This window comes from Peromyscus maniculatus, chromosome 21 (genome assembly GCF_049852395.1).
Source record: "Peromyscus maniculatus bairdii isolate BWxNUB_F1_BW_parent chromosome 21, HU_Pman_BW_mat_3.1, whole genome shotgun sequence".
In the NCBI taxonomy this organism is placed as follows: domain Eukaryota; kingdom Metazoa; phylum Chordata; class Mammalia; order Rodentia; family Cricetidae; genus Peromyscus; species Peromyscus maniculatus.
In genome coordinates this window covers 5,851,621-5,869,936 of record NC_134872.1, presented here as the reverse complement: position 1 = coordinate 5,869,936, position 18,316 = coordinate 5,851,621, and the positions used below count along the sequence as shown (strand labels likewise).

The 18,316-nt window shown below is 42.6% G+C and overlaps 1 protein-coding gene across 4 annotated transcripts in view; it reads left to right on the top strand.

Moving 5' to 3' along the window:
• Window positions 1–18,316, top strand: part of Ilrun (inflammation and lipid regulator with UBA-like and NBR1-like domains) — a 78,025-nt gene that overhangs the window by 743 nt on the left and 58,966 nt on the right. The gene's annotated exons all lie outside the window — the stretch shown is intronic.

Below are 18,316 nucleotides of genomic sequence, written 5' to 3'. Positions count from 1 at the left end.
AACCCTGCCTGGGCACGGGAGAGATCTCGGAGCTGAGAGTAGATCGTGTGTGTGTGTGTCTCCATCTGAGTAGAGATAAGGAAAAAACAACTTTTTTTTGGGGGGGGGAGGCTCGGGAGGAACGACACGAATGATAATCAGCTGCGTATGAACAAGGAAGAGTTGTGCCAGGCAGAGGTGAGATCTGATGGAGGACCTGGAGTGTCAGACCTGGGGCAAGATCTAGGAAAAGTCCTCAGAAAGTGAAGGAAAGGAGCCGATCTTGGGGGCGGGAACGCAGTGAAGACGCTGGAGTCCTGGCAGGGGGTTGGTTGGCGTTGGGAACTTTGACAAGCCTACTGAATACACGGAGTAGATAGAGGGAGTGGAGACCGGCCGGCTTATCTGACCGAACACCCCTGGAAAAATGGAGAACGGTAGCTTAGGCTGGGGACCAAGTGTTTTGGCTTGTAGTTGAGTAGTGCAGACTGAAGCGGGGCAAGCGACTATGGTACGGTACGGACGTGTTTCTTGGCTCTGACAGCTGCGCTTGTTTTTGGTAAGCACGACTTTCCCCTGGTCTCCAGGTAGTAGGGATTGTTGAGTTCGCTCAGGAGGAGGGAGGAACCGGAGACCATTAGACTGCCTTTGAAAGGCTCCAGGTGAAGCAACGAATCGGGATTTGGGCGAAAAGCAAGGAGGTGCATGCCCTTTGCCCCGTGTTCCGCGTTTGGTGCCCGGACTTGCGGAGTTTTGTTTCTCTTGGCACCCCTCGAACAAACTCGCGTTTATTTCCATGTCCACCAAATGCCTGAAGCAGTGCCTGAAAAGACTTTGTAAGCTTAGGTCTTTATCCCACTCCGTGCCTATTCCCCCCCCCCCCACACACACACCATGACGCTTATTTGTGGATGAGACCCATGGGTGGAGTGTACGTTTTTGTTATTGGTCTTTAAAAGCCAGTCGTTAACAGCAAGAGCGGGGCTGAATTTTTAGAGTTTGGTAAACTCGGAGGCATTGAATGCAGAATACAGCCTTTAGAGTTAACTAAGCACTTGTAACTTCTGCTGTATCTTAAAAACAAAACAAAAACCTTAGAGGTTTATCTTTATTTTGTAATTACGAGTTAGTATGTGCATGTGTGTGCAGGTTCTTTTGGAGGCTCGAGGCATCGGATCCACTTGGGCTGGAGTTGGGGAAGTAGTGCGTGCTGGGAACTCAGCTCAGGGCCTCTGCAAGAGCAGTGTGCTTTCTTAGCTGCCTAGCTATCTCCAGCCCTTCCGCTTGTACCTGAGGTCCAGGTGATCCGATGCAAGGATTGTAGTTAACTTTCTAGGCACCAACTTGCTGGGTTTGGTGGACGCACACCTTTAGTCCCTGCACTCTGGAGACAGAAGCAGGCAGATATCGGTGAGTTGAAGCCAGCCTGGTGGTCTACATAGCAAGTTCCAGGCCAGCCAAGAGGTACACACCAAGACACTGTCTCAAACTGCAGACCTATGACTGGAACAGAGTGACAGGTGATTGACTAAAGAAAGAAGGGCTATTGTTGTAGTGTCCTTCCTAGGCGCTCTATCTTGTGTTCTTTTGCCTGCCTGCTTCCCACCTCCCAGCTTTTCCCTCTTATTTACAATAGGAAGCTTGGCATGTTGTTGCCAGTTTGGTAGGAAAAGAACATTATTTCTCTCCAGTTTCTCCTGACTGACCATTTAAGTACTGAAGTAAGTTTTTAGTTCACTCATTGGTTTTTGGTTTGTTTGAGACAGCCTCCACTGTATCCCAGGCTAGCCTCAAGCATGCATTGATCTCTTGAGTGTTCGGATTACAGATGTGGGCTATCAGGCCCAGCTACGTTTTTAGTGCTGCCAGTGTTCGTTGTTTATTTTATTTTATTTTTTGCTGTCAGTGTTTATTACTGGAGTTATTCTGATTACAAAACCAACTTAATTTTATATGCTTGAGGGGTATGTGCTATCTAAGATTGTTTTGGGGTTTGTGAAAAGTGAGGAACATCTGAGGCACTGTGGGTGGCTAAGAAAAAGGAAGAACCTGACTGCCCAAGCCAGGTGGTAGTAGTGCACACCTTTAGTCCCAGCACTCAGGAGGCAGAGGCAGGTAGATCTCTGTGAGTTTGAGGCCAGCCTGGTCTACAGAGTAAGTTCCAGGACAGCTAGGGTTGTTACACAGAGAAAAGCCTTGTTTTGGGAGGGGAAAACAAAAAAAATCTGACTCCCAAAAGTTGACCTCTGACTTCAATACACCTGCATGCAGTATTCACACAAAGTAATAATAAAGGTGAGTTTTTGTTTTTGTTTGTTTTTGAGACAGGGTCTCTATTACATAGCTCTGGCTGTCCTGGAATTTTTCTGTGTAGATCAGGCTGGCCTCAAATTTACAAGAGATCTGCCTGCCTCTGTCTCCCAAATGCTGGGATTAAAGGCTTGTGCCACCATCACCCATCTCATATTTTTTAATTAAAAAAAAAATTAAAGTTCTCAAAACAAAACCCCACAAAAACAAGACAAAGCCAAAGACCACACCACCAAACTGTGTACTTAAAATCTGTAGCCAGAGCCAGGGTCATTGTGCACACCTTTAATCCTAGCACTTGGGGGGCAGAGACAGGCAGATCTCTGAGGTCAAGGCCAGCCTGGTCTACAGAGCCAGTTCCAGGACAGCCAGGGCTACCCAGAGAAAACCTGTCTCAAAGACTTTATTAAATAAATACCACACAACATTCTTTAACATTTAACTCTGAGCAGATGGAAGGTGAGAAACAATGTGTCATTCAAGTCTTCAAAATGACATCAGCTTGTGAGATTTGAAATACAGACAGAAGGTAGCATGAAGCAGAGCTTAGATAATAAGCAGCTAAAACAATACAGTGGCAGTGAACCATTATTTTAAAATGAACATCCCGAGTCTTCTAAAATGAAACCCAAACTGAAAAGATTACACTGTTGTTTTCAAAATTAAGTATTTTTGTTGTTCCTATCAATAAAATAATGGAACATTTTGGCCCTTACATATTTATCATCTACCTCCTCCTCTTTTTTTGTTCATACAAGATCTTACATAGTTTAGGCTGGACTAGAGCCCCTGGTCTTCCTGCTTCTACATCCCAGGTGCTGGGGTTCAGGTGTGTCCCCTTTCTGTCCAAGAAGTTCTGGTTATTTTTTTGAGACAGGGTCTCACTTTGTAGACCTGGCCGGCCTGGAACTCAAAGATTCCCTTTGCCTCTGCTGCCCCAGTGCTGGAATTAAAGGTGTTCACCACCACTCTGAGCTTTTTTTTTTTTTTTTGGTTTTTCGAGACAGGGTTTCTCTGTGTAACTTTGCGCCTGTCCTGGAGCTCACTTGGTAGCCCAGGCTGGCCTCGAACTCACAGAGATCCGCCTGGCTCTCCCTCCCGAGTGCTGGGATTAAAGGCGTGCGCCACCACCGCCCGGCCCTGAGCTTTTTTTTTAAAAGATGATTTTTTTAATTATTGTTTTTACAGAGCATCTTTCTAGTACTTATTTTAGCTGCCAGAAATGGTGCTGGGATCAGTAGAACTTCTTCTTCACAAAGGCCACCAGTGACTATGTCCTGCGGGAGTAAACTCAGTATCCAAAAGCCAAACTGAAGGCTGGGATGTGCTCAGTGGTTAGAGCAGTTGCCAACCATCCATGATAGTCTAGATTGAATCTCCAGCACCGAAAAAGCTAAATGTAATGTTTTGTAGATTAGTAAAATTTCCTATTAGTGAAACTTTTTCAGACATGCTACTGGGCTATGAATAAAGAATTTGGCCAGGTGGTAGGGGCACACACCTGTAATCCCAGCACTTAAGAGGCAGAGGCAGGCGGATCTATGTGAGTTCCAGGCCAGCCTGGACTATATGGGGAGTTCCAGAACAGCCAGGGCTACATAACAAGACCCTGTCTCAAATAAAATAAAAAATAAAAGAATTTGTAGGTGATCAGTTGCCTGTAATCCATCACGTGGAAGATTGAGGATGCTTACCAATTTTACGTCAGTTTGGGCTAAATGAATCCTTGTCCTGTATTAAAATATTAAAAAAAAAAAAAAGATACACTTGTAGTTGGAGTTTTCCTGGTCCCACAGCCGCTCAGACCCAAATGAACATACAGAGGCTTATATTAATTATAACTGCTTGGCCATTAGCTCAGGCTTAATACTGACTAGCTCTTACACTTAAACTCAGCCCATTTCTGTTAATCTATATGTGTTCTGTGGCTTTACCTGTGTGCCATTACATGCTGCTCCCTGGGTGGTGGGCTGGCATCTCCTGACTCAGCCTTCCTGTTCCCAGAATTCTCCTTGTTTGCTTACCCTGTCTCTACTTCCTGCCTGGCTACTGGCCAGTCTGTTTTATTTATCCACCAATCAGCAACACATATTCACAGCATACAGAACGACATTCCACAGCATACACTCATGAAATTTACCATCTTTTTTTTTTTTTTTTCTCTCGAGACAGGGTTTCTCTGTGTAGCTTTGGTGGATGTCCTGGAACTCACTCTGTAGACCAGGCTGGCCTCGAACTCACAGAGATCGGCCTACCTCTGCCTCCTGAGTGCTGGGATTAAAGGCGTGTGCCACCACTGCCCGGCGAAATTTACCATCTTAAACTAGTTTTAAGTGTATAATTCCATGTTAAATAACCTTTAAACTCACTTCCCATTCTCTAACCCATTCTCTTTTTATGTGTTCAGATGAAGTTCTCAGCATAAATACCTTTTTTTTTTTTTTTTGAGACAGGATTCTCTATGTAGCCCGGCTGGCTGTTTCAGAACTCTGAAGCCCAGGCTGGCCTCTAACTCACAGAAATCCACCTGCCTCTACCTCCCAAGTGCTGGAATCAAAGGTGTGCCCCATCACTCTTGGCAGCACTTTATTTTAGAGGACCTTAAGCTAGGAGTTAGCCTTGGGCTGATATGTGAGTGTGGCTGTAGTTTTTCCCTGTTGGAGGATAGTGTTGACTATTTTTTAAAATTAATTTACTTTATGTATATGAGTGCTTTATCTGCATGTACAACTTTATATCAGAAGATGGCATCAGATCCCACTATAGATATTTGTGAGCCACCATGTGTTGCTGGGAATTGAGCTCAGGACCTCCGGAAGAGCAGCCAGTGCTCTTAACCACCAAGCCATCTCTCCAGCCCCCAGTGTTGGCCATTCTTAGGTTCATGCTGTGCAGTTTAGGTGTTAAAACCTTATAGGCTGTCACTAGGGTCTTCATGGAGCAGTGGGTTATTTTTTGGCTCATTGGCTGCATCTACCATGGGTATAAGCAGATATTTTTCTAATGTCTGAGAAAGGGTTTCCTGTACACTAGGCTGGTCTTGAGTTTGTTGTGTAGTTTAGGATGACCTTGAACTTTTGATTGTCCTGCCTCTACTGGAGTGCTGGGATTATAGGTGAACAGCGCCATACCTAGTATATACCATGCTAAGATTTTGTGGATGCTAGCCAATAGTAATGGTTTGGAACAGATGTTTTTTAGAAGAAGCTGAGGAAAGCATTCTTTTTTGTTTTCGTTTTTCAAGACAGGGTTTCTGGTTGCCCTGGAACTCGCTCTGTAGACCAGGCTGGTCCAAGGAGTGGGCTGCCACTGCCTGGCTAAGGGAAGCATTCTTGTGCAGTAGTGCTCTCCTGTTCAGTGAAGGTGGAACCAGAGTAATGGAGCTGAAATCTGGTGTGAAAATCAATTTTATCTGTAGTTGGACTTTCCTTGGAATACCACCTCCCAAATAATGACATGGAGACTTATTATTAATTATGAAAGCTTGGCCTTAGCTTAGGCTTGTTTTTAACTAGCTCTTGTAACTTAAACACATTTATATTAATCTATGTTCTGCCACATGGCTCATTACTTCTCAGTACCGGATATCTGACTTTTTCCAAGTCTATTTGCTTCAGATTTTTTTTTTTTTGTTTTTGTTTTTCGAGACAGGGTTTCTCGAGACAGGGTTTCTCTGCGTAGCTTTGCGCCTTTCCTGGAGCTCATTTGGTAGCCCAGGCTGGCCTCGAACTCACAGCGATTCGCCTGGCTCTGCCTCCCGAGTGCTGGGATTAAAGGCGTGCGCCACCACCACCCGGCACTGCTTCAGATTCTTTTCCAGAGTTCCTGTCTCTGCCTGGAAGTTCTGCCTATCCTCTCTTGCCTAGCTGTTGGCCATTCAACTCTTTATTAAACCAATCAGAAGGTGCCTCAGGCAAGTGAGGAAGGACATAGGCACATCTTTGTTCACACAGTGTTCCAAAAGATTATCCCAACATTGACTTGTATGATGACCCATGAGTTCTCATCTAGTCTCTGGTTTAAACATAAAACTTGATATTTCAGTAGTCGTCTTTAAAAGTATGTGTGAGTCAGGCTTAGTGGGGCATACCTGAAATCCCTGGAGATGAAGGTCATCCTCAGCTGTTTGAGACTTGCTTCAACACCCCCCACCCCAAATGCATGTTGGGGTGAGGGAGTCATTCACTAATAGTGTGTACTTAACATTTGTGAGGTCCTGAGTTTAACTCCCAGCACCAAGAGAAAAAAGTGTGCTAAACACTAACATGAGAAAAGAACCTGAGAGGGCTGGGGCCAGCCGGTTGCCTGAGGTTATTCTCCACTGGGGAGAGTTCTTACTCTAGGTTTTCTGTTACGTTCCTTCTTAAGTAGCACATAGAATGTGGGACTCTTGATATAATAGAACCTTATAGCTTATAAATAGAACATGTTCATTTTAGGGTTTTTGCTTGTTTGGTTTTGGTTTGTCTGAGACAGGGTTTCTCTGAGTAGCTCTGGCTGTCCTGGAAGTGGCTCTATAGACTAGGATGCCTTGAACTCAGAGATCCACCTGCCTCTGCCTCCTGAGTGCTGGGAGTAAAGGTGTGCGCCACCACTGCCTGGATTAGGGGTTTCTTTCTTTTCTTTCTCTCTCTCTCTCTCTCTCTCTCTCTCTCTCTCTCTCTCTCTCTCTCTCTTTCTTTCTTTTTCTTTTTCTTTTTCTGTAGGGTTTTCTTTTTAAAAAAAATTGTTTGTGTGGGTTCTTGTGTGCTCTAACCTGCCCTGGAAGGACAGAAGTGTCTGGGTCTCCGGAAACTGTCATTGCAGGTGGCTGTGAACTGACTGATGTGAGTGCTGGGAACCAAACCCTGGGGGAGTGGCAAGGCCTCCCAACCTTTTCCCTTTTCTTTTGAGTTATTGCTAAATAGCTCAGGTTGGCCTTGAACTTGATCCTCCTGTTTTTGCTCCCTGAGTGTCATCTTGGTTTAAAAGAACAGAAAAAGTACATTGCTGTCTTTCTGAAGACACAATGTTTACACTGTGCTGTTACCACAGTGCTTGCATTTCCAGTCACAGGTAAGTAAGGATTAGCATTACAGTCAGTGTGGGCATAGGCGTATTTCTTTCTTTTTTTATTATTTTTTCTTTTTTATTAATTTTTGTGGGGAGGGGGAAGTGTGCATCCCAAATCGCTAGTGGAGACCAGAGACAACCTGTGGGAATTAGGTTCACTCCTGCAGTGTAGGTCTTGGTATTGAACTCAGGTCATCAGGTTTGATCACAAATGCATTGCCCACTAAGCCATCTTTTCAGTCCCACCCACCACCAACCCAAAGTTCATCTACTGTGCAATAGCAAAAACTAACTACCAAGAAGTATTTTTAGTACTTTTATTATTTTAAATTATGTGCATGTTTGTGTGTCTGTGTTGTCGTATGTACACGTGAGTGCAGGTGCCCATGGAGGCCAGAGGCATTAGATTCCTGGATCTAGAGTTATAGGCAGTTGTGAGTCATCCATTGTGGGTGCTGGGGACTGAACTTGGGTCCTCTGAAAGAGAAGTAAGTTCTTTATTTAACCACTCAGCTGTCTCTCCAGCCCCAGTCACAAACAAGTGTGTTTTGGGTGGGTACTAGCATCAGTGTAAAAGAAAAGGAGGAGATGGTTGCTCCTGTTAGATTTTATGATTTGCTCTCTGATAGTAAATTCTGTACCTGAAGCCATGAAGGAAAGTTGCGTGATACCCAGGAAGATTCTTGTGTCTACACTTAAGTTACCAGTAAAATCTCAGAGTACAGTTCAGGTTGTGCAAAGATTTGTGTCTATTGTGGAGTTTTATTTGGATAGGGATGATGAGTCATGAGTGACAAGTGTGGAGTTGTTTTTGGTATAGAATATTGGTGTGGTGGTGGTATTAAGAATGAGAAAAATTGGGGTTGGGGATTTAGCTCAGTGGTAGAGCGCTTGCTTAGCAAGTGTAAGGCCCTGGGTTTGGTCCTCAGCTCTGGAAAAAAAAAGAAAAGAAAAAGAAAAATTGCTGTCACAAAATTAACTGTCTTGTTTTGAGGCGATCCTGCTGTGTGACCCCAGCTGACCTGAGGCTCACCTGGCCCCTCCTGCCTCTCTCTACCTCTTAGCTCGCTGAGGTCACAGGTGTGAGCCAGCAGGCCTGGTGAAATCACTCCAGTGTGCTCACAGGGCTTTGCAGCAGTTACCCCAGAGGCCGCTGCAGTCTTTACGTAATTGCCCCCACCCCTCCTGTCCAGGCCCCCACCACCATCATTGGCAACTGCCCTCAGTTCTGTTACCTCAGATGGAACTAGGCTATAAATAGAATGATAAAATATTTGACCTTTTGTGTCTGGCTTCTTTCTTCCTTTCTCCCATCTCTGCTTGTCCCGTCTTTCTCTTTTCCTTCCCCTTTCCTTTCCTCCAGAGCTTCACACATGCTAAGTTAGCCTGCGTCTCTGAGCTCATCCCAGCCCTGTGTCTAGCTCTTTGATTTAGCACGTTGTTTTCAGGGCAGCCATGTTATGTCAGTACCTGGTTCCGTTTTGTGGCTGAGTAATATTCCACTGTATGTGCATAGCACAGTGTGTGCATCTCTCACCTGCTGCTGCAGGAAATCTCGGGGCTTCTGCTCCTGGCTGCTGTGCGTGTGCTGTTCTGAGTGTGGACCTGTGTTTGAGCACTGTTTCACTTGTGTAGAAAGCGTCCTGTGGGATGGCTAGGTCCTGCAGTCTTTGAAGAACTGCTAATACTTTTCAGTGACTGATTTTACATTTCTGCAAGAGATGAATGAGAGCCTGTCCTAGTTTCTCCACATCTTCACCAAAACCTGTTTTGTTTTGTTCTTGTTTTTTTGAGACAGGGTTACTCTGTGTAACAGCTCTGACTGTTGTAGAACTCACTCTGGTCTCAGACTCACAGAGATCCACCTGCTTCTGCCTCCTGAGTACAGCTACTTCTTTAAAAACAACAACAAAAAAATCATCCTAGTGAATGTTAAATAATACTCCATGACTTTCGGAGTTTCATTGTGTGCCGTGTGGCGGATGTGGTTGTGTAGAAGTCAGGATGATGTTGGATGAACTAGGTCAGTAGGCCTTTACAGTGAGCACCTCTGTCTGCTGAGCCATCTCCCCCAGCACCTCCCCATGGTTTGGACTCCCGCTCTCCTGGTTCCAATAGCGCATCTTTTATGTTTGTTGACCATTCGTACCTTTTCTCTGCGCAAATCTCTCTTCTAGTCCTCTGACCCTTTTCAGTTGGGTTTATAGGTTTTCTGTGAAGTTGTGAGAGGTCTTTATGTGTTCTGGGTGGTAGATACATGTTTCCCCATCCTCTGTGTGTCGTCTTTGGTGGAGGCCTTTTCACTTATTTGTGCTCACTTCTCACTCCCAGCTTTGCTTTTCCAAGGGTAAGCTACTTTCTTCTCCTTAGAATGTGCTCTCCTTTCTTTCTGGCTTAGGAAATCACAGGGTTTTCTGGAATTGTCACACTTAGGGCCATTCTTAGAAAACTCTCCTTTGAACTCTTACCTCTATATAGCATCAGCATGCACACAAATTTACTCAGGGACAATGTCCCTAAGGGCCTGTGTGCTCCTGAGCATCTTCTGCAATGTTTTAGACATGAGAGGAGATGGGAGAAAATGTTTACTGTTATAGACCTCATCTCACGATGGCCTTGAACACTTGATCCCCTGCCTCAGCAAGTGGAAAGGCTTTTTTTTTTTTTTTTTTGTTTTTTTGTTTTTTTGGTTTTTTTCAAGACAGGGTTTCTCTGTGTAGCTTTGTGTCTGTCCTGGATCTCACTCTGTAGACCAGGCTGACCTCGAACTCACAGAGATCCACTTGCTTCTGCCTCTTGAGTGCTGGGATTAAAGGTGTCCGCCACCACCACCTGGCTAGTTATCGGGTTTTTGAAGCATGCATTTATCTGCTGAGCTAACTGGCAGGACCACTTTTTCTTTTTTTCTCTTTTTATTCCTTAGAATTGAACACAGGACCTCCTGCATTTAGACCAGAGCTCAGTTATAGCCCCATCTTTTAGTGACATGGAACCTTTCTGCCTCCATCTTCCTATTGCTGCTTTATAGGTGTGCCCTACCTACACATAAAAAGGCCAGGTTTGATGGCCCATGCCTGTGATTGTAATACGTGGGAGGTGTGCTGAGCGTTCACATGTGAGTTACTCTTCTGTGGTCATCAACTCATGGACTCCTACAGACTATCCACTCTAATGATTGGCCAGCAGAAGACTGACTTCTAAAGTACCCTCTGGTTGGGTCTCATTCTGTAGGCCAGACTGGCCCTCACCTCAGGTGATCCTCCTTCCTCTGGAGCTTAGGAATTACAGGTGTGAGCTGCCACAGCTTGGGTTGTTTGTTTGTTTGTTTTCATTATCTCTCACAGCCCATACTAACCTCAAACTTCCTGGTGCTCTGGTCTCCATGTCCCCTGTGCTGGGATCACAGATGTTCATCCCCGTGTCCAGTTTGTGTGTTGCTGGGGTTGCTAGGCAGGAATTCTACCAGCTGAGCCAGCCAAAGCCTCTTTTTTTGAAGTTTTTTTTATTTTTCTTTTTTTCCATTTGTGGAAACATCTTAGTGTTTTTTAAATTAACTTATTTATATTATTGTATTTTATGTATGAGTGTTTTGCCTGCATGGTATGTGTACCATGTGTGTGCCTGGTACTCATGGAGGTCAGAAGAGGTCATCAGATCTTCTGAAACTGGAGCTACAGGCAGTTGAGCTATACCACATGGATGTTAGAACTGAACCCAGGTCCTCTGCAAGAGCAGCCAGTGCTCTTAACTGCTGCGTCATCTCTCATATTCAGGAAGTTTTGTTTTTTTTTTTCTGATTTCCTTTTGAACTTACATCATAGACCTTCAATCTGTTAGCAGGGATTGGAGTGAAAATGTGTGCCCAGGCTAGTCCTCTTATGCCTACATTGTTGGTGCTGGGAAGGTTTAGGTGCGGATGGGTATACATAGACTCACACTTCTGAATCGTCAAGTTGCCTCAACATTTGTCTTTTTCAATGAGAACATCAATACATGCTTTTTCTCTAAAATCTTTAAACTCCAGCTAGCAAGCATCCTCCAAAATAAGACAGCCGCAGGGTCTTTAAATTGTTGTGTTTATTACACTTTTAACTATTTGGGGGATGGTTGTTGTCCTGTGTGCCCATAGCTTTTTTTTTTTTTTTTGGTTTTTTCAAGACAGGGTTTCTTTGTGTAGCTTTGGAGCCTGTCCTCTGCCTCCTGAGTGCTGGGATTAAAGGCCTTCATCATCACCGACCTGCCAGATTTATGCACACCATTAGTCCCAGCACTCTAGAGATAAAAGCAGTTCAGATCTCCAGGTTCGAGGCCAGCCTGATCTACAGAGTGAGTTCCAGGACAGCCAAGGCTACAGAGAAACCCTGTCTCAAAAACAATAACAACAAGCCGGGCGATGGTGGCACACGACTTTAATCCCAGCACTCAGGAGGCAGAGCCAGGCGGATCTCTGTGAGTTCGAGGCCAGCCTGGGCTACCAAGTGAGTTCCAGGACAGGTGCAAAGCTACATAGAGAAACCCTGTCTCAAAAACAACAACAACAACAACAACAACAAAAAACCCTAAAAAATTCCATAAATGGCTGTTTAAACAATTCATTACAAAAGCACCAAGAATGAAATCCAATCATCCCTCAGTATCTTGGGGCTGGTTAGGGCTCAAGCTCTTTTTTTGAGACAGGTTTCTTTGTGTAGTTTTGGTGCCTGTCCTGGATCTTGCCCTGTAGACCAGACTGTCCTCGAACTCACAGAGATAGTCCCAAGTGCTGGGACTAAAGGCCTGCGCCACCAGGCCCCTCAAGTTCTTATAGAAAGTGGCACAGTACTTCTACCACTATGGACAGCCTCATCCATCCTCCCTTCTAGATCACGGACATGGTGAGAAACAGATGTTAAAGTATATTGTAAACTCTGCACAGATGGGAGATTGGAGATGACTTGGCGGTTAAAAGCACTGACTATTCTTACAGAGAACCTGGGTTCAGTTCCCAGGACCCACAGCAACTCACAGCCATCTGTAACCCCAGTCTCAGGGGATCCAGTACCCTCTTCTGGCCTCCAGACATACACATTCAGGCCAAATACACTCATACACACAGAAAATAAAATAGATGTTTTTTGTTGTTGTTGTTTTGTTTTGTTTTGTTTTTGACTGTTTCTCTGTGTAGCCCTAGCTGTCCTGGAACTTACTCTGTAGACCAGGCTGTCCTCAAACTCAGAGATCCACCTGCCTCTGCCTCCTGAGTGCTGGGATTAAAGGTGTGCACAACTACAACCCAGAAGAATTTTTTAGTTTTTAACTATTATAAAGTATGCCAACTTGCCTAATCTCTCTCTCTCTTAATGTAACTTATGACTGACAACAAGTTCATTTGTTTAGGACAGAAAAGATAGGCACCCCTTCCCCATAGACACTTGCTTTGAGATTCTCCCTGTATTCCTGGCTAGCCTAGAACTCATAGTTGGCACTGTGCAGACTCACTGTGTGGAGGCTGGCCTGTAATCGGCAGTATACTGCCCATAGTTGCTTCCTCAGTGCTGGGGCTACAGATGTGTATAGCCACATCAGATCCCTCCATTTGTGTAACGTGGCCAAGTTTTCATGTATCCAAGACTGGCCTTGAGCTATTGCTGATCATACTGCCTCAGTTTACAGCCCTGGGATTACAGATGTGTGCCACCATATCTGGCTCATTATTTTAGAAGGTCTCAAGAATGTTCCAGATTACCTCTTTGAAGGATGTTGCAATTTGTCTTGATAATGAGGCAGTAGAGCCTGCTTTCTGTGAAGTGTTAAGCTTTCACCTTTGCAGGTGTGTGTGTCTGTCAGGTAAAAGGTGTTAACTGTTTTTGCATTTCCTTGATTGCTGGTGTGGATCAGTGCTTTGCTTATAGGCAGGGTGGCTATTTGTTTTCTTGACTCTTTCATTCCCCCCTTCCCAACACCCCTTTAGAGTCAGTCTTATGTAGCCTGGGGCTGGCTTGGAGCTCCTGTTCCTCTTGTCCTCTGCTGCCTCCAGTGTGATCTATCACGTGTAGTTTACTTTGTTATATGCTCAGGAAAAATACATAATGAACCCTGTTTATGTACTGGCCACCTGGATTTCAAAATCATTAAAATTTTGCTTTTTTTTTTTTAACCACCAGAACTTTTTGTTGTTCTATTACTTGTTTTTTTCTTTCTTTTTTTTGTTTGTTTTTGTTTTGTTTGAGACAGGGTTTCTCTTTGTAGTTTGGTACTTGTCCTGGATCTCACTCTGTAGACCAGGCTGGCCTCGAACTCACAGAGATCTGCCTGCCTCTGCCTCCCGAGTGCTGGGATTAAAGGCATGCACCACCATTGCCCTGCTATTATTTGGTTTTTCAATGTTATTCGGTTTAATGTATATGTTTTGTTTGTGTGTCTGTGTACCCATGTGTTCTTTTATTTTTTTAAAAAATGCATTTTTTGTGTGTATGGTGTGTGTGTGTGTGCGCGCGCGCGCGCGCGCGCATACATGACGCACATGAATGTATGAATGTATCCCAGAGTGTCAGAGGAGGCCATAAAGCCTCAGAAGCCCTGGCTATGGCTGGAGTTATAAGTATCTGAGCTGCTTGATCTGGGAGATTGTACATCTTTCTGTTTTCATTGGTTGTTTGTATTTTCTGTGACTTGTGTGAGGTAGTTATATTTTCCCTTGATTTATGTGAGTTGTTTGCATTGTAAGGAAAATAGCTGTATCTTGTATCCCTCAAATCAGTTTCTAGCATCAAAATCGAAAAAATGAAATGTTTATTTTTGGGAGCTGGGAAGGCTAAGCCAGGACCATGTTAGGTAAATGCTGTACCACTGAGCTACACTCCCATCCTTTCATTTATCCATTTCAATAGATACAGTAGTTAACTTGTGTTTCTAGGGCATGGTGTGACATTCCATGGGTTTGTACTGTGTAGTGATCAGCTCAGGCTAGTTGGCCTAGCACACTCAGATACTTATTTCTTGTTGGGAACTTTTATAATCCTCATCAAGATAATTCTGGAAACTCTGTTAGCACTGGATTTGTAATTCATTATTAGAATAGTCTCAGCATGCACAAACGAGGCCTGGGTTCAAGTCCCATGAAATTGACATTAAAAGTTGTCAGTAAAGTTTTTCCTTCTGTTGAGTGTGTCTTTTAGCTTTGTTTACGACACTTTTGCCTTTACTTACGTAGCCCTCTGTGTGGATTTTTCTATAGTGATGTATAATCTACCTGTTCCCTTCCTTGCCCTCTTTTGGTTCAGTGCTGGGAAACAAATCTAGTCTTTTTTTGATTCTTTGCTTTTCCTTTCATCCTATGTCCATCCTCACCTAAGAGTTATATAAACAAATAACCACGAACCCCAAGCTGGCCTTGAACTAACTCTAACCAAGAATGGCTTGGAGCTTCTGAACCCCCTGCCTGGGATTACAATCATGCACCAACACACGGGGTTTATGTCGTGGTGGGGATGGCACCCGGGGTTTTGTGCATGCTAGGCGAGAACTCAACTGAGCTGCAGCCCCACATTAGGCTTTTATAATATCTGGTATGTATTTAGAAACTGGCAAGTCAATGTGATGTGACTTTTAGTGATTAAGCAGTGAGATGGTTGATATTGTTCATTTGACAGGATATAAAATCACCTAAGAGATGATCATACAGGCACATCTGGGAGGGATTTCTAGGTTAGGTTAATTGAGGCATTCCAGATTGTCCTGGTTGACATAGGGAAACCTCCAGTCCCTTCTGTTCCCAAAAAAGAACTTTGAAAAAGCTGTACTAGAGAAGTGTTAGCTTGTGTGTTTTGAGAGGGTCTCCCTGTGTAGATTAGGCTGGCCTTGACCTTGCTCAGTCTTCTTGCCTGGAGTGCTGTGATGACAGACTTGGATGTCTGGGTAGCCTGGCTTTAGTGTGTGTTAACAGCCATTTAACTGCGTGTTGATTCTTGAGCCATTAGTGTATTGGGATTACTTTTCTTCTAGGGCCTGGTGAATGCTATATCCCTAAATCCTTTCATTAACCATGCACACATGCCCCACCCCCATTTCCAAGAAAGGGCTGACCATGTAACTCTAGGTTGGCCTTCAATTTGTTAGTCCTGCTGCTTCATCCCTCTGGTGCTGAGATTGCAGGGGTGAGCGAGCTGCTGCCCCCAGCACTGGCTTTTCTGCACAGTCTTTTGCTGTCCTTCCTGGAGATGGTGGTTTTTCCAGTCTTTGATTGCTTGGTCTTCTAGGTGTTTTTGTTGAATTGTTTTTTTATTTTTGTTTTCAAATTAAATTATTCTCATTTCTTCCAGGTGTATAATTTCTTTTCAGTATTATTAGATACTCAAGTGTTCTGACAGCACTTTTTTTTTCCTCTTAAAAAAAAAGTAGTATTCTAAGGAATTGGAGAGATTGTTCAGTGGTTAAGAGCATTGGCTATTCTTGCAGAAGACCCAGATTGGATTTCCAGCACCTACATGACTCACAACCATCTATAATTCCAGTTCCCGGGTATCTGATGCTCTCTTCTGGCTTTGTGGTACATAGGTATACATGAGAGAAAACATCCATATACATAAAATAAAAATAAATATTTAAGAAGTTTTCTATACCAGACATTGTGGCATATTCCTTTAATTTCAGCACTTGGGAGGTAGAGGCAGATGGATCTCTGAGTTCAAGGGCAGCCTTGTCTACAGAGTTTGTTCCAGGGCAGCCAGAGCCATGTAGGGAGACCCTGTCTTTAAAAAATAATAAAATAAAATAAAATAAAATAAAATAAAATAAAATAAAATAAAATAAAATAAAATAAAATAAAATAAAATAAAATAAAATAAAATAAAATAATAAAATAAAATAAAATAAAATAAAATAAAATAAAATAAAATAAAATAAAATAAAATAAAATAAAATAAAATAAAATAAAATAAAATAAAATAAAATAAAATAATAAAATAAAATAAAATAAACTAAAATAAAATAAATAAAATAAAATAAAATAAAATAAAATAAACTAAAATAAAATAAATAAAATAAAATAAAATAAAATAAAATATAAAATAAAATATAAAATAAAATATAAAATAAAATAAAATAAAATTAAATTAAATAAAATAAAAAATAAAATAAATAAAATAAAATATAATATAATAAAATAAAATAATAAAATAAAATAAAATAATAAAATAAAATAAAATAATAAAATAAAATAAAATAATAAAATAAAATAAAATAATAAAATAAAATAAAATAAAATAATAAAATAAAATAATAAAATAAAATAATAAAATAAAATAAAATAAAAAAATAAAATAAAATAAAATAAAATATATAAAATAAAATAAAATAATAAAATAAAATAAAATAAAAAAAATAATAAAATAAAATAAAATATAATATAATATTCTAGAGTCTCAGTTCCATACCGGTTTTCCTACTTGAGCTGTAGGCCTGTTGCATGGTTCTCAACCTGGTGTTTCATTTCTGTGATTTAGAGCCTTTGAAAATCCTCTACCCCCTTAAAATTAGACTTTTTGATAATGCATTGGAAATATTTGAGCCTTTGGCATTCTGAATCAACTTTTTTCATAATCTGACCCATAATTGATAAGACATTTGGCTGGGCCATCTATTTGAAGACTGGCGCTGTTTTTCTCTGGATTTTGAAGGTCTGGTCTGGTTGTTGATATATTGTAATTGTTTGGATTCTTCTTTGAGATAGCTGCTCTGACTCTAGAGCCCTGGAGTTGGACTGCACTGCAGTTCCCCTTAGCATGTTTTCAGTCATTGTGCCCAGCGTGGTGGGCCCTGCCAGTATATAGACACTCCCTCTTTTTAGCCTTGGCAAATTTCCTATTTGAGACAAGTCTTACATTGTAGCCAAGCTGACCTTCAATTCGTGATCCTCCTGCCACAAGGCCTCCCAAATGCTGGGCTAGTGGCCATGTACTGCCATGTCACCTAGCTTCTATCCTAGAAAATGATAGGTGTTTTTTTTTTGTTTTTTGTTTTTTTTTTTTTGTGGAGGTGGGGTTGGGGAGATGGTTTCAGTCAGTTTCTCAGAATGTAGCCCTGAGTTGCTTGGCATTGGAGACCAGGCTGGCCTTGAACTTTGGTCGTCTTTCCTGGGTTCATTTCCTAAGTGCTAGGAGTATTACAGGCCTTTGCCGCCTGGCTACTTTTACTTCTTGATAAAATTATTTATTTTTGTTCTTGTTGTCTGGGTAATCTCTTTGGTGCTGTCTTCTTTAAGTTGCACATTTTTTGTTTTTGTTTTTGTATTTTTTGGGGGTGGGAGTGTTTGAGACAGGGTTTCTTTCTCTCTGTAGCCCTGGCTGTCTTTGAGGGCTTTGTGGACCAGGCTAGCCTTGAACTCAAGAGATCTGCTCTGCATCCCTCTGCTTCCCAAGTGCTGGGATAAAGACATACTACCAGGGCTGGAGAGATGACTCAGAGGTTAAGAGTACTGGCTGCTCTTCCAGGGGTCCTGAGTTCAATTCCCAGCACCCATATGGTGGCACACAACCATATGTAATGAGATCTGGTGCCCTCTTCTGGTATGTAGGTATACATGCAGACAGAACACAGTATACATAATAAATAAATCTTAAAAAAAAAAAAAAAAGCATGCACCCCCCCACCCCCCACCCCCGCTTGTCATCCGAAGGGTGTGCTACCTGGGGTGTGAAGGTGTTAGGTCTGTGTACATAGCAGGCCTTTGCAGGAGCAGCTCTTCGTTGCATTTGAGGTGCTAAGAATGGGGTTATAATGACCCTAATCTTTATTTTTAGAGAAAAGATGCTACTATTGGTGGAGGGCATGCCGCAGTGTGTTTGTGGTGATCAGGGACAACTTTCCAGGAGTTGGTTCTCTACTTCCACCGTGGGATCCAGGTTGAAGGGATTGGTGGCGTGTACTTTATCCAGTGTGCCTCTCTGGGTTCAGTATATAGGTTTTAAGGGTTTTTTTTTTGTTGTTGTTTTATTGC